The following is a 17,983-nucleotide window of genomic DNA, read 5'->3' on the forward strand; positions in this document are numbered from 1 at the left end:
ACTTTAATTGTCTATAGCCAAAAATCATTCTATTTTCTATTTTTGTGTTGAAACAATACAACAGTTAACTCACTTTTATTTTCTTTCACATGAAATATTGGGAGAAAAAGCTTTTTTTTTTTTCCTTAGAGAAAATGGGCCTGGTTGGTAATAAGACCACTTTTGTTTTAATTTTATTATTAAGAACACAAAAGAATCCCTTGTCTCCTCTGTATCTCAGTATCAAATGAATCACCTCAGAAGTTGATTATTCCCCAAAGCTGGTGTATGGGTACAAAGTTATTCTGAAACACAGGGACCCATATTTTTGTTCTTCTTAACTCCCAGATTGTCCTGTGCAGATTCATTCATATATATACATACATACACATATATGGGTGTGTGTGTGTGTGTGTGTGTGTGTTCACAATTCAAAACATTCTAAGGATATTATCCTAATTGAACTTTTGTGCTCTTTGTCAACAGTTGTGTTCTTTACATCCTTGGGAAAGCTCTATAAAAATGTCTATTGCCATTTCAATACGGACTTTCCAAGATGGAGCTCCTCATCCACCCTGGAAAATAATCGTGCCTACTTCTCTATTATTGATTTTGACAATTCCATTTCTCTCCTTCTCTACAGCATCATTTAATTCATTCATTTATTGATCATCTTACAGTTCTCAGCCGTGAAAAACACAAAGATGAATGAGACACATTTTCTGAGTTTAAGGCATTTGTAAGCTATGAGATAATCAGTCCAAAACGCATGACCAAAATCTTTTGTTGCAAGCATGATGGCAATCGTAAATCAATGGGTCTGATATGAACAAAGATAAAGACTACAAACCAAGATTTGAAGTACCAGGAATTGCTCAGGGAGATGATTAGTTTTATGCTAAATGATAATGAAGAATTAAGTAAGGCATCAGGGGAGATAAGACATTTTAAATCCCATGAACTTGGAGTATAGAAACAGTGTCAGCTATAGAAAAGCACAAATGTAACCAGTATATTGAATCAATCCTGTTTTCAATGAGAGCATAGCACGGTCCAACTTTGCCTCTCATATTCTTTCCATTTTTTTTTTGTGAGTCTAAATCTTCCTCTGCCCATAGCTGAACTCAAATGATTCTCATGAATTTCCTAGACAGTCCTTTTCGTTAATGTCCAATCCCATATCCCCAAATTCCCAGTATGATTTAAATTTAAAACTTCTCCCCTGGCCCTCTACCCTTGTGCATACAGTTGAGGGAAAGGGCATGCAAGGTACTTATCTCTCTTTTTTTAATATATGTATAAAGAGATGTGGTTCACTATATTTAAAAGACAGTGATACTCTGTCCATTTAATTTCTTCTTTTTCTTATCATATGGGACAGAAGATAGAAAGATCTATTGAAGATTGCCCCAACGGCGAGGGGAGTGAATGTCCTGGTAGATGTGGGGTCCACCAACTGGGACCAAGCCACAACATGGCAATACTGGCACCAGCTCCAGTTGCAACTGTTCCACTCATTTGTGATCTGGTTGGTGGCTGCCAGGTACAGAGCAAAGAACACCCCCAAGAGACAGCTCAGGACCACGAAAAAGCCCAGCAAAAAGATAATCATTGCAAAGTTCAGGAACAGGTACTAAGTAGGAAAGACCATGTCCAAAACCCCGGGGGTATTCAAGGTTATCAATGTAAGTTTCCTGGTATAGATCTGACTCTATCAACAAGTAGATCAGAAATGTGGTACTCACAATGGCCATGGTGGAGCTGACTTCAATATTAATGAAGAAGAAGAAGTACCCAGTACTTCAGCCTGATTCAGTTGTTCATCCAAACACAGTGATGGTCAAAACAATTTGCAAACAGTTACACACATAACTGTGCTTTGATGGATCTGGTTTCATCAAGTCACAGTTGAGTACCTCATATTTTGGGGAAACATCACTTCATCAAATTCATAAAGTTGAAAATATAGTAATCCATTTGCTTTTGTTATGGTGCCAAGACAGTTTAAACAATTAGGGTGGGGAAAACAGGCTCATGGTCAGCAACTGATAGGACAGAAGAGGGTGATACCAGGAGAACTTCAACTCTTGACAGTAGCCAAATATTTCCCAGGTGTATTCCGTATAAACCATCCCTTGAAAGATCAGGTGCAAGATAATGTTACCTGTCTGACAGGGGCAATGAAGGAATTTTTGCATGGCTCTCTGAAGGCATCCTAGAATTATGCAGGAACAAATTTTTGCTCCTTCCTGGATCAGACTTGCAAACAATGGGTTTTCTAGCAGATGCAGATCATAACAACACAAATCAGTTCAAACACCAGGTAGAACAAGAAGAGAACCAGGAAGTTCATCCTGGGGGATATGCTCTTTCAGGAATTCCTCTTAATTCATGGAGAATTAACAGAGAAGATCCACTTGGGCAGCAGTGTGCTCCAGAAACAATAGGCAGCACCTAAGGGCAGGAGACATGGTTTCTCCAGGAGACAGGGTCTGACCCAGGCTCTGCCATCCCTCCAGTCATGCCTCAATGTTCTTCTCTCTTGTACAGGAGATCGGAATCAATTTGGAAGACAATATGGAGCCAATGAAAATACTTCATCAAAAGATAGATATCATTAAATTTAAGTTTATAAAATAAATATGACGTATCTAGAAAGTGAATTCAAAGAAAACAAAGCCAGAGATTTTTTTTAAAAAAAAGAGCTGAGCAGAATTTTTTTTTTTCCATGCTAGATCCAGAAGGGTTGTCATCAGTGGAGGAGAAGAACAAAAGTAGTTTAAAAATCTATGGAAGTAAAATCTGTGTGCACTGAATAAATATTTGGATGAGAGTGGAGAATGTCAGAACAAATGTAAATCTCAAATTTCTAGCCTGAATGAATAGGTGGCCCTGTTGACATCCACTTCCATGGAGGTACAGCACCAGGTGGAGTTTTAGAATAGATGTGGAGCTCAGTTTTAAATATGTTGCAGGTGTACTTGGGACAAAAGTGAAGATATCCAGTAGACATATGTATCTATTAGAATAAGTCTAAGATGAAACTACTGTATGATTTTATTATGGATTAGCTATGAGATCTTCCCCAAATGCTCATGTGTGAAACAATACAAGAAGTTCATAGGTAAAATTTTCAGAATAGGAAAAGTTGTTAATCAGTGGTAAGTGTAGGCAAATAGACTGTGGCTGGAGGAGATAGGTTACTGGGGATATGACTTTGGTGTCTGCTTTCATCTGCCACAACCTTCTACCATGATGTTCTGTCTGACCTTGGGTGCAGAGCAATGAAGCCGACCATGAATTAAATGTTTAAATCCATGAGCCCCAAATAATTTTTTTCTCCTCTAATTGTTCTTGTCAAGTCTTTGAATAGCGATGAAAAGGTTACTAATACAGTATATTTCTTTCTTTAAGGAGTTAGCAAAGGCTCAATAGTCAAGAAAAGAAGAAAGAAAAAATGAGAATAATGAGTGTATGTTAGCACAGAAACTATACTATTATTTTTAACTTAGAAATTTACCAAATTACTAAAAATATTTAACTTCTCAATGCTACCAACAAGACTATTTCCATTCCACTGTAGGTATTATTTATGTGTGAAAAAATATATTCATGTAAACATATTTCTTCTTCCAGAAACTTAAAAAAAATCATATATATATATATATATATATATATATATATATATATATAATATAGATAGATTACAGTGTAATTAAGTTAAAATGGATAAAAAACATGCTTTCTAAAAGATTTCCATGACTTTCTGATCAATATGGATTACTGGTTTGGGGTAAGGGGAGTTGGGGAAGTGTTGTTCCCTGTTCTGTGATTAGCACCTTCTGTCTTCTGCTCGTCACTGTATGTTAATTTAGCCATTTAGGAAGCTGAGTTCCTTCCAATCTTAGATTACAGGTGGTACTTAGCACATTACCATTCCATGATCACAGTTAAAGACCTTGGATTTATCTCCTTTTTTGGAACTATGCATCATTAGGAACATTAGCTTACCACTTTTGACTTTACCTATGATAAGAATTTTGTTAAAACTACCTTGAGATGCTTACCATAAAATATTATGCTGGTAGTATTTGTTTGTTTTAAATAGTAGTTAGAGCTATCATTTATAAAAAGGAAATTGAAAGTCTCTTTATCTAAGTAATTAAGTGAAGTACAAGTTGTTGGATACAACAGACATTTAAACCGTACAAATAAAAGCCTTTCTGGGATGAGTCAATTACTTTTCAAGTTGAATAACTGCTGTAGGTTTTATTGCTATTAATGAGGTTGTTATCAGCTTAGAACTTGAACTTTGATTTTGACTGTGGTTTTAGAAGAAATTTATACCTTTTATAATTTACTTGACTGAATTAATCATTGTGAAAAGAAGCTAAAGTGTTTATCTAATGAGCTACAATAAACAGCCTCTGCTATGTATATAGCATTATTATTTTGGTCACAGTATTTAAGGAATAAAATACCAATTATTACAATGAATACAGAAATGATGAATGATTACTTCTATTCATATCATGGATATAAATAGAAAATCTAGGATGAATGGATGGGTAGGTAGTTACAGATGACAATATAAACCAGCAAATGAGAGGATGAATTTATTTCTCAAGACAAGGAGTAGCCTAAACAGGACTTCACAGTGTCTTAACTGGCTAAATACTAGTGTTAATTTTAAAAGTGAAACTATCACTATCCTCAAAGGTATTTTATCTCAACAGACAAAACCAACACACAAAAAATGAAAAACAATTTCTGAGGGCGGGGGGGGACTCCTCTTTTCCAATAGTAATTTCATTCTCAATTTAATCAAAAGCCAGAAGATCAGGAAGCCTTCATGTTGTAACAGAATTATCTAGCTCCACCAATTGGGGCATCTTTAGAAAAGCAGGTGAAGATTTAGAACTCAAGAAAATAACCCTGTTATGAGATTTCAGACACAGATTTTAAACACATCTTTTACCAAATGTAGATAGCTCTAATTTTTCCCTGCAAAAACAAAAATGTGATCTCCATTAAAAAAAAATACAGCATTGATCACTTTTTTACTACTGCAGAATTTAATGTTATGCTAAGTGTAAACACACAATATTTGCTAAATATGGAGGTAAGTTTCTTATTGTGTGTAGCCAAAAATTCTACGAACCAAATAATTCAACACTAATGGACTTCAAACCAAGCAGGAAGTGAAGACACTTATGAAATGTTTTTGCTGAGAAATATAGGCTGCTCAGATATCCCAACAGTGGATAACCTTGCCCTCCCAAGGGTATGTATTTATTTTCCATGTTTTTATTTTCAAACTTTTGTCATGTTCACGAGTATGTTGAAGATGTACAAACCTTAGTAGCCTAAGCAGAAGTGCTGCAAATGATGAAGAGTTCAAAGTTATTGAGAGATGATTCATACGTTGAACATGTTAGTAATGTGTAGAGCAAAGTTGATCTTCAGACATCTGAGATCACACCACGTGGTGATGTATCTATCAACATTACTGATAGGGCCAACATCAATGAACATTCAAAACCCATGTTTCATGGAAGTCTTGGCCTCCGTCCTGGGAATGTTGGGATATGGTGGAGACTCTTAGGAGCTGGGGCCTGGTGGGAGGTGTTTAGGTCATTAAGGACAAAGATTGTGAGAACCTAGTCTCTTTCTCTTTCACTTCCTGGCCATAAAAAGGAGGTTTTTCTCCAGAACCCCCTCTTGCCTTCCCACAGGCCTAAACTAATGAAGCCAAGATATCATAGATGAAACCTCAAAATCGTGTGCCAAAATAAATCTTTTGTTTTTATAAGCTACCTCAGGATTTTGTTATAGTAATTGAAAACTTACTAACTCAAACACCAACAATGAGACAAGCCTTAGTCTGAATACAAGAAATACCACACAAGAGAGAATAATTCAATACTCTCATAGGGCTTATAATTTTGTGTGATACCCATGTCTACATCATATCTTTTTGTTAGTCAAATTATATTGATATTCATTGGTTTAGATTATAAACATCCCTCAGAATTTCTTTAATATAAATTTTACTAAATAAACTATAAAGAGAGTAAATTGTCCTCTTCTAATTGGTATGAAATAAATATTTTGTCAGTGATTAAGTAATTATGTTCCTCAAAATAGCCATTATTAAAAAGTTTTTCTCTCACTTCTGATCTAAATATGAATCAAAATTTACTTTTGTACTAAATTTTACTCAAACTAAGTTATAGCATAATTTTCATCATATGTATAATATCATTAAGTACTCATACATGTAACTGACTACATGTATTATTATGCTACTTTTATTAAATATTTGTTCTTGGCTTCTGACTTCAAATTGTTCTTTAAGAGCAAAATCTATTTATAACACGTGGCTATAAATCATCCCAAACTCCATCAATTAAGAGACTTTAATTTTAAAAATAGAAGATTTGGGGCAAACTTGTCTAATATCTTTTTTTTTTTTACATCTGCAATCATCATTATATATGAGATAGTAATTTTCTACTAAAGATCATTTTCTGAAACATTTTTATAAATAAGTTTAGAGTGGAACACTGCCTCTTTTTAATCCACCAAAAATCATTTTAGCTGGAGTTGAAACTTTGGCAAAAATTAATTGTCACGTAATTGTCAATTATTGTCCATAATTGTAGTTTATTTTATTCTAATTTAATTTATATCTATCTTTTATTTTATCTTCACTTTAAACTCTTCATTCATTTTGGTAGTTTTTCTTCTTAGTAGTCAAATTTTAGTAATTATATAAATAACAAATTCAAGTTTCCACAGATGAAATATAGAAGACTTATGTAACACTGATAAGTGAATACTGAATAAAAATGGAAGATATGTGAATGTCTTCTTTAAACAAAATAATTACTAATGTATAGTGCTATGTACTTGGCAAAACACCTTTAAAAGTAAATGGAAATAAAAGCACTTTTATAAAATTAAAGTGAAAAGAATTCATCACCAGAAGACCTATGTCAAAATAAATACTAATGGGAGTTCTTCAAACAGAAGAGAAATGATATTAAGAATAAATGTGAAAGAGAGTAAAAGTGCTAAAAAGAGAAGAACAGAAAATATACCATTTAAGCACTACCCCCCCAAAAAAAATTCTTGTGTAGCTATGATGATACCAAACCAGGAAGATTTTTAAGGCAAGAAGCATCACCAGAGATAGTGACTTTTTTTTTTTAACTAAAAAGATATAACCCAAAAGAAGAGTTTTAAAGTTATAAATTTGTATAAAACTTATGGTATAACTTCCAAATGTACATATAACAGAGTAACAAAGTAAAAGGAGAAATGGGCAATTCCACAGTAATAGGAGTAATTTAACACACATTTCTCATAAATAATAGACCAACCAAAAAAATTTTAACAAACATATAGAAGATCTGCAAAATAGGTCTAAGAAAATTGATCTCAGTGACACATTTGAAGCAGTAAAGCACAAAGTAGAAAAATAATAAGTGCTTTTGAAATTTATGTGGACATTTATCCAAATTTATTGTAATCTGAGCAATAAAACAAGGTCCACAAAATTTAAGTACTATAATTCAGAACCTGTTTTCTGATTACAGTGTGGTTACTCTGGAAAGCAACAATAAAATATGGATCAAATAGGCCAATATTTCTTAAAATTAAGCAAAATGTTTCTAAATAACCCCTCAGTAAAAGAAGAAAAACCCAATGTAAATAAGAAACCTTGAACTGAATTTCATAAATATAGATCTCATATCTATTTTTATGACAACGTAAGGTTTCTGTGACGCTAGCCCTTTAGTATAATTTGAGATCAGGTACTACAATGCCTCCAGCATCACTCTTATTTCTCAGTATTATTTTGTGCCTTTTATTGTTCCATATAAATTTTAGTACTGATTTTTTTCTAGTTCTGTGAAAAATATTATTGGTGTTTTGATGCAGATTGCATTGAATCTCTAAAAAACTTTTGGCAATACGGTCATTGTGACAAAATTAATTCTGCCACTAAGAATTTGGAGGTCTTTACATATTCTAAGGTGTTTTGTGATTTCTTTCTTCAGTGCTCAATAATTTTTATTGTAGAGGTCTTCCACCTACTTAAGATTTATTCCTGAGACTACCATGGGAGCCCAGGCGTAGCCCAGATGGCCCACACCAGCTTGAGCGGGATCCAGGCTCACAGTAGGCCAGGGTCCACCCCTCCACCGGCAGGCACCCTCTGGAGCCTAGCCTCAGCACAGGACCACCTCTTCTGACCAGTAGGCTACTGTGGGAGCCCAGGCGCAGCCCAGATCCATCCACACTGACTTGCACAGAACCCAGGTCTAGGGTAGGTCTGAGTTCATACAGTCCCCATCCCCACCTGGAAGCCTAAGCCTAACCCACTTCCATCTTAGGACACTGCAGTCATCACCATAGCCTTCCCCATGCAGTAGCCCCTAACATTTTGACGACAGGGCCTAGAAGCAGCTGCATCTCAGAACAGGTATCCCAAAGGGAGTGTGAGGCCCACACTTTTAGCTCCATCTCTGTAAGACATCGCTCCCATCTTAACTATTATCTCCAGTTACCTCAGCTATTGCCGCCACCACCTTTAGATGCAGTAGCATACACTGAGGGACACCCCGCAGGGTCTGGAAGCCCAACACCAAGGAGAGGTACAGACAATCTTCATGGGTTCCACACGAATATAGGGAAGAAACTCTAATATCTCAGATCCACACTGCAAGAAAGGAAGACACATAGACAACATGAAGAAAACAAGTGAGCAAAGTTCCCCAAATAAACCAGGATACTACAATAACAGAACCCGTGGACCGTGAAGTTGATGAAATGTCAGAGAAGGAGTTCAAAATATTCATAATTAAAATGATCTGTGAATTAAAGAATGATCTAAATGAGCAAATACAGGCAAAATTTGACCACTCCAACAATGAGATAAGATAGCAAATGCAGGTAGCAAAATATTACTTCAAGAGAGATAGAGACTCTGAAAAAAATAAACAGAAATCCTTGAAATGAAGCATATAATAAATCAAATAAAAAACTCAATAGAAAGCATAACCAACTGACTAGATCACTTCAAAGAAAGATAATGAATACAAAGTACAGAATTTGGAAAATAAAGTTGATCATACAGTGAAGAAAGTTAGAAGCCATGAACAGAATATCCAAGAATTATGGACAGCAACAAAAGACCAAATCTAAGAGTTATTGGGATAGAGGAAGTTACAGATTTTCAAACCAAAGGAATGCACAATCTCTTCAATGAGATAATATCAGAAAATTTCCCAAGCATGAAAAACAAATTGTAAAATCAAATACAAGAGGCTTACAGAACATCAAATGTGCAAAATTACAACAGATCTACACCAAGGCATATTATAATGAAAATGCTTAGCATACAGAATAAGGATAGAATCTTAAAAGCCGCAAGAGAGAGAAATCAGATCACATATAGGGAGAGACCAATTCGTATTTTAGTAGATTTTTCATCTCAGATCCTCAAAGCCAGGAGATTGTGGAGCAACATATACCAAGCTCTGAAAGAAAATGGATGCCAACCAAGAATCTCATATCCAGCAAAACTAAGCTTTAGATTGATGAAATAAAAACCTTCTATGATAAACAAAAGTTAAAAGAATTTACAACTAGAAAACTTGCACTACAGAACATCTTAAGCAAAGTATTTCAAGAAGAGGAAATAAAAAGCATGTGAAAATCAGCAGAGGTATTACTCTAAAGGAAAATCTGATCATAGGAGAAACCAAGTCATGTTAATACCAAAAGTCTAAAGTCAATCAAAAAGGATAAAGAAGGACACTAAATACTAATGCTCAAGGGGATCATATACCAACAAGACTTAACAATTATAAATATATATGCCCCAAACAATAGAGCATCTACATTCATCAAACAAACAATTCTCAAGTTTAAGAGTCAAATAGACCACAACACAATAATTTTGGGTGACTTTAACACACATCTTTCATCACTAGATAGATCTTCCAAACAAAAGCTGAACAAAAATACTATAGAACTCAATAATACAATTAATAACTTAGGCTTAACTGACATATATAGAATATTTCACCCTTCAACAAGAGAATACACTTTCTTGTGTGTATATGGTCTATGTTCCTTCTCTAACATAGACCATATACACACAAGCAACTCTTAGAAAATATAAAAAAGTAGAGATACTACCACATTCCATCAGATCATAATGGAATAAAATTAGAAATCAATGATAAAATAAGAAATAAAATACACTCCAACATGTGGAGCTAAATAATATGCTGCTGAATGAACAATGGGTTACAGAAGACATCAAGAAGAGATTAAAAATTTTATAGGTGAATGAGAATGCAAATATAACATATCAAAATCTCTGGGACACTATGAAAGCAGTTCTAAGAGGAAAATAAATTACATGGAGTTCGTTCCTTAAAAGAGGAAAAAGTCAAAAAATAAATGACTTAACATTATATCTCAAAGCCTAGAAAAAGAAAAACAAATCAATATCAAAAGCAGCAGAAGAGAGGAAATAATTAAAATCATGCCTGAAATCAATGAAATAGAAACAACTGAAAAATTCAAAGAATAAAAAGTTAGCCCTTTGAAAAAATAAATAAAATTGATAGACCCTTAGCCATTCTAACAAACAGAAGGAGAGAGAAAACTCAAATTACTAACATACATGATGAAAAAGAAATTATCACAACAGACACTACAGAAATACAGAAGATAATTAGAAATTATTTTGAAAATTTGTAGTCCAATAAAATAGAAAATATCAAAGGCATTGACAAATTTCTAGAGTCATATAATTTGCCTAAAATGAATTAGGATGATATACACAATTTAAACAGATTAATTTCAAATGACAAAATAGCAGATACCATCAAAAGTCTACAAACCAAGAAAAGTCCAGGACTGGACAGATGCACAGCTGAGTTCTACAAGACCTTAAAGAAAAATTAACACCAATACTCTTCAATTCATTTCAGGAAATATAAAAAGATGGAGCACTTCCAAACTCATTCTATGAGGCCAATATCACTCTGATTCCAAAACCAGAAAATTTTAGACTAAGGAAAATAGATGCAAAAATTCTCAAAAAAAAATTCTGGAAAATAGAATACAAAAACATATAAAAAAGATTGTGCACCACAATCAAGTAGGATTCATCCCAGGGATACAAGGTTGGTTCAACATACGGAGATCAATAAATGTAATTCATCACATCAATAGACTTAAAGATATGAATCATATGATCATCTCGACAGATGCAGAAAAAGCATTTGACAAAATACAGCACCCCTTTATGTTCAAAACACTAGAAAAACTAGGGATAAAAGGAATATCTCAACATCGTAAAGGCTATTTATGCTATGTTCCAGGCCAACATTATTCTAAATTGAGAAAAATTAAAGTTATTCCCTCTAAAACTGGAAAAAGACAAGGATGCCCTCTTTCACCACTTCTATTTAACATTGTTCTTAAAATACTGGCCAGAGAAATCAGACAGATGAAAGAAATTAAAGGGGTACACATAGAAAAAGAACTCAAATTGGCACTATATGCAGATGATATGATTCTATACCTAGAAGAGCCTAAAAATTCTACCAGAAAAATTCTAGAACTCGTAAATGAATTCAGCAAAGTAGCAGGATATAAAATCAACACCCACAAATCAAAGGCATTTCTGTATATAAGTGATAAATCCTCCATAGATAGCCTTTACAATGTTGAGATTATCATATGATGCTTATCTTTAAATCTTCAGAAAAGGAAATAAGGAAAACTACCCTATTTACAATAGCCTGAAAAAAATTAAATACTTGGGAATCAACTTAATTAAAGAGGTGAATGATCTATATAATGAAAATTACAGAACCCTAAAGAAAGAAACCAAAGAAGACCTTAGAAGATGGAAAGATCTACCTTTCTCTTGGATAGACAGAATTAATATTATCAAAATGACTATACTTCCAAAAGCAATGTACAGATTTAATGCAATTCCAATCAAAATCCCAATAACATTCCTCATAGAAATAGAAAAAGCATTCATGAACTTTATCTGGAAAAATAAGAGACCCAGAATAGCTAAAGCAATCTTTAGCAGGGAGAGTGAAGCAGATGGCATCACTATACCAGACTTCAAAGTATAGTACAGAGAAATAGTAACAAAAACAGCATGATATTGGCACCAAAACAGACTGGTAGACCAATGGTACAGAATAGAGGACACAGAGACTAACCCACAAAATTACAATTATCTTATATTTGACAAAGGTGCCAAAAACATGCTTTGGAGAAAAGATAGCCTCTTCAATAAATGGTGCTGAGAAAACTGGAAATCCATATGCAATAAAATGAGATTAAACCCCTATCTCTCACCATGCACAAAACTCAAAATGGATCAAGGATTTAGGAATAAAACCAAAACATCCGTGTCTAATAGAATAAAAAGTAGGCCCTAATCTTCATCATGTGGGATTAGGCCCCAACTTCCTAAATAAGACTCCTTTAGTGCAAGAAATAAAATCAAGATCCAATAAATGGATGTATTCAAACTAAAAAGTTTCTTCTCTACAAATGAAACAAATCAGTTAGGTGAATAGAGAACCTACATCTTTTTTTTTCTTTTTTTTTATTGGTTGTTCACAACATTACAAAGCTCTTGACATATCATATTTCATACATTAGATTGAAGTGGGTTATGAACTCCCAATTTTTACCCCAAATGCAGATTGCAGAATCACGTCGGTTACACATCCACAATTTTACATAATGCCATATTAGTAACTGTTGTATTCTGCTACCTTTCCTATCCCCTACTATCCCCCCTCCCCTTCCCTCACATCTTCTCTCTCTACCCCATCTACTGTAATTCATTTCTCTCCTTGTATATAAGAGGTTGTGAGGGGAATGGGAAAATAAACAAGGAGAACCTACATCTTGGGAGCAAATTTTTACCCCTCACACATCAGAGAGAGCATTAATCTCTTGGGTATACAAAGAACTCAAAAAGTTAAACACCAAAAAACCCCAAATAACCCAATTAATAAATAGCTCAAGGAACTGAACAGACACATCTCAGAAGATGATATACAATCAACAAATATATGAAAAAATGTTCATCATTGATAGCAATTAGAGAAATCAAAACCATTCTAATTCCAGTCAGAATGGCAGCTATTGTGAATACAAACAATAATAAGTGTTGGCAAGGATGTGGGGAAAAAAAGGCACACTTATACACTGCTGCTGGGATTGCAAATTGGTGCATCCAATATCAGAAGCAGTGTGGAGATTACTTTGAAAATTTGGAATGGAACCACCATTTGACCCAGCTATCCCTCTCTTTGGTCTATATCCAAAGGACTTAAGAACAGCATACTATAAGGATACAGCCACATCAATGTTTATAGCAGCACAATTCACAATAGCTAAACTGTGGAACCTAGATCCCTTCAATAGATGAATGGATAAAAAAATGTGGCATATATACACAATGAAATATCATTTTATTAGCAATAAAAGAGAATAAAATCATGGCATTTGCAGGTAAATGGATGGAGCTAGAGAAGATAATGCTAAGTGAAGTTAGCCAATCCCCCCAAAACAAATTCTGAATGTTTTCTCTGATATAAGAAAGCTGATTCATAGTGGGGTAGGGAGAGGGAGCATGGGAGGAATAGAGGAACTCTAGATAAGACAGAGTTGTTGGAGGGGAAGTGAGTGGCCATGGGGTAACTAATGATGGTGGAATGTGATGGTTATTATTATCTAAAGTACATGTATGAAGACATGAATTGGTGTGAATGTACTTTGTATACAATCAGAGATGTGAAAAAGTGTGCACTATAAGTATAATAAAAATTTTAATGCATTCTGCTGTCATATATAAATAATAAAAAAAGATTTATTCCCAGCTACTTTTCTAGGTTGTTGTGAATGGAATTGTTTCCTTTTTTATGTATTTTTAAAATTTATATATGACAGAAGAATGCATTACAATTCTTACTACACATATAGAGCACAATTTTTCATATCTCTGGTTGTATACACAGTATATTCACAACAATTTGTGTCTTCATACCTGTACTTTAGATAGGACTGATCATCACATTCCATCATCATTAGTTACCCGATGCCCCCTCCCTTCCCCTCCAACCCCTCTGTATGGAATTGTTTTCTTGATTTCCTTCTAAGTGTATTCATTATTAGAGTAAAAGACTAATGGAATAGAAGATAAAAAACAAATCCACATAGATACAGTTATCTGATCCTTGAAAAAGGTGACAGAAACATATGTTGCAAAAAAGATAGTCTTTTAGAAAATGGTGCTGTGAAAACAGGATATCTATATGTAAAAGAATAAAACCAGATCCATATCTCTCACACAAAGTGGTTCAAACTTGGTATTAGAGCAGAAACACTAAAACTATTAAGAAGAAAACATAGGGTCAACACAAAAATATTGGTACATGCATGACTTTATTAATGAGACTTCCAGGACTCAGGCAATAAAACCAAAAATCAGTAAGTGAAATGTCATCAAGTTAAAAGTCTTCTGAACAGCAAAGGAAACAAGATGATGAAGAGAGAGAGCCAACAGAATGGGAGAATATCTTTGGTAGCTACTTTTCCATTAGGGGATTAATATCCAGAATATATTTAAAAATTCACAAAATTTAACACTCCAAAAACCTAATAACCCAATTCATAAATGGCAAAGGAACTAACTAAACAGACATTTGTCAAAATAATACAAATGACCAACAAATATATGAAAAAATGCTAAACATCGCTAGCAATCAGGAAAATTCAAATCAAAACCACACTGAGATTTCATTTCACTCCAATTAAAATGGAAATCATAAAGAACACAAATAACAATAATTGCTGGTGAGGACACTGGAAAATAGGTACACTTTATACATTGTTGGTGGGACAGCAAATGAATACAACCACTTTGGAAGACAGTATGGAAATTCTTTTTATTTATTTATGTTTTTTATTCATTCTAATTGGTTATTCATGACAGTAGAATGAATTTTGACACATCATGCATAAATAGAGTATAACTTCTTATTCTTCTGGTTGTACATGATGTAGAATCACACCAGTCATGTAATCATACATGTACATAGGGTAATAATCTCTGATTCATTCTACTATCCTTCCTACTCCCATGTCCCTTCTCTCCTTTCACTCCCCTCTGCCTAATCCAAAGTATCTCTATTTTTCCCTAGCCCCCTCTCCTTGTTATAAATTAGCGTCTTCATATCAGAGAAAATATTTGGCCTTCTTCAAAAGTCTAGAATAGAACCATTATATGACCCAGGTATCCCACTCCTTGGTATTTATCCAAAAGCTCTACAATCAGCATACTATATTACTATGTGCATATGAAAGATTTAGAAGCAAAATTCACAATCGCCAAGTTATAGAAACACTCTAGGTAACCATCTAACAGTGTATATGTACACAATGGAGTTCTACTCACTCATAGACAAGAATTAAGTTATGTCATTTTCTGGTAAATGGGTGAAAAAAAAATAACACCATGCTAAGTGGAATAAGCTAGATTCAGAAAGTCAAGGATCAAATGTTTTCTCTCATATGTAGATGCTATACAGAGAGGACAAAAAATGGCATAAAAAAGTAGAGCCTCATGAAAATAAAAAGAAGACCAATAGAGTAGAGGAAGGGGATTAAGAGGAAGGAAGGGCATCAGAAAGTACTGGTGAATGAAATCTACCAAATTATACTATGCCCAATCCAGCCCCTTAGCAGAAGCAGAGTATTGCCAGTGTCTGTGGCTTGGTCTGGCCCTCCCCTAAGCAGATCTCTGCATCATTGCACAGGAGATGTAGGGTTGGGAACAGGAAACTCACTTTTCATTGGCTGCTACACTCTTATCATCTCTGTGAAGAAGCTGCATGTGCATGAGGAGGAGGAAAACAATGCTGAAGGCAATTTGAAGATTGTCAGTGCTGCCACTTCCATCACAGGTCCAAAAGCAAAGATATTTCCTTCTTGTCTGCAGAGGATGAGCTGACATCCTTGGTTTCAGTGGGCCAGGCTGCCCCAACAAAGATCTTGAAGGACAGGGTCATTACCTAGAGCCCCAGAGGTGAAAAAAATATTCAGACTACCATCTTCTGGGTAGTGGGAAATGTGGTCACAGCAGCAAATTTCCTGGCTTCCGTGAGCTGAGCACCCATCATTCCTCTGCCACACCCTTCCACCCAATGTTCTGCCTCACCTCAGATGCAAAGCAATGGAGCCAGGAACACTGAAGAATCCAAGGACGTCTCATCTCCCTGCCATGCTGCTTATGAATAGTGGTTTCCAATGACAGTCTCAAAGGTTATTACACCCACAAATACAATTCTTGGGTCACTCAGGAAAGTGTGAATAATAATCTGTTTCCTGGTCATGTTAAATTCACTGTTCATAATTTGATAGTATTCATGTTGGGTAATACCTTCTCTAGAACACTTTAGATGGTAACCACAGCTTTCCTAGAACGTGATCTCTCTCGATGTTGATTGCAAGTGTGCCTTCCACACAGCACCACAGTGGGAAGATATAGACAAGAACTGTCCCATTTATGCAAGAAATATCTATCCATTTTTTTTCTGGTGTAGTTAAAGGCTGACTAGGAACTGCACAATGCTGTTACTTGGATTACAGGCAGGAGAGAATATTGATCAGAAGGGTCTGTTACTATTGTGAACCAGTGACATTGAAAGGCTTCAGAGGAGACAAGGGCATTCTTACTGAGGGGAATGCCTGACTCGTGGCTTAAAGCCTGCAGAGAGTACAGGGTGACTGCATTAGGTGCCAGCAGTAGGGGAACTCAGGGTAAAGAAACTACTACCACTGTCCTTGAGTGCTGTAAACCAGAAATGGAACCTGCAGTCATCAGCTGCTGAAATGTGAAAGAGTGAGAATCAATTTGGGGAACTATAGGTGTGGATCAAGCTCTGTGGCCAGGGGGGACCTTTGTAGCTTAAAGCCCTGAACTTGTTCTATATAAGTGCTTGCTCTTAATGAGAATCATTCAATATGGGCACTTCAGTGCCATCCTGGCAGCTCCAGATTGTGTAATAACAAGAACAAAATGCCATGCTAGCCAGTGAGAACAATCCTTTTACCAGGTCACCCTCCTGAAACTGGATAATTATAGTCCACTTCATGCACTGTAGTGGTAATGGTGAGAGAGCTGGACAACACCAGGGAGGTAAAAAATGAAAAACAGAGACAAAGATCCAGGACTGAATCAAGGCACCCTGATGATACTGTTGACACTGGCTGATGCCAGGAGCAGGAGTGGGACTTTATCAAGTTGAAGTTCACTGTGATTCCTAGTTTCTTAAGTCCTCTTATTATAAAGGAGTATTGATTTTTGCTAAATGCCTTCCTGTGTCTATTGGAATAAACATGGTTTTTGCCCTTTATTCTATTGGTACAGTATGTTACAGTAATTGATTTCAGAATGCTAAACTAACAGTTCATTCCTAGAATAAATCCCATTTGTTCATAACTTAGAATTCTTTTTATATGTTGTTAGATGTGCAGATGTTTTGTTTTGGTTTTGTTTGATATTTTGCCAAGGATTTTTGTGTCAAAACTTGTAAGAGATAGTCTTTAGATTGTGGTGCAATAAACAAAAATATTGGTATGGTGAAAAAAAAAATTATACTATGCCCATATACAAATATACTACATGAATCATGTACACACATATGCATAAACATATATATATATATGTGTGTGTGTGTGTGTGTGTGTGTGTGTGCGTGTATAATTAAAAATTCACCAATTAAAATAATAATAAATAATAATAATAGAAGGAAAATCAATAGAGTAGAATAAGTGGACCAGAGGGGGGATAGAAGGGAAGGAAAGGGAAAGTACTAGAGTATGAGGTTGATCAAATTATTTAATAGGCATACAAAAATATGACATAAATAAGTTT

At 34.9% G+C, this 17,983-nt stretch overlaps 1 pseudogene across 1 annotated transcript; it reads right to left on the bottom strand.

The window, feature by feature from the left end:
* Positions 1-1,493: 1,493 nt before the first annotated feature.
* LOC308635315 (palmitoyltransferase ZDHHC4-like) lies at positions 1,494-16,060 on the bottom strand (annotated as a pseudogene). Its single transcript has 2 exons — positions 15,894-16,060; positions 1,494-2,333 (listed from the first exon to the last, which is right to left on the bottom strand). The product of its transcript is annotated as a palmitoyltransferase ZDHHC4-like (transcript).
* Between the last annotated feature and the right edge of the window lie 1,923 nt (positions 16,061-17,983).

This window comes from Spermophilus citellus (assembly GCF_964194105.1).
Source record: "Spermophilus citellus genome assembly, chromosome: 16".
Taxonomy (NCBI): domain Eukaryota; kingdom Metazoa; phylum Chordata; class Mammalia; order Rodentia; family Sciuridae; genus Spermophilus; species Spermophilus citellus.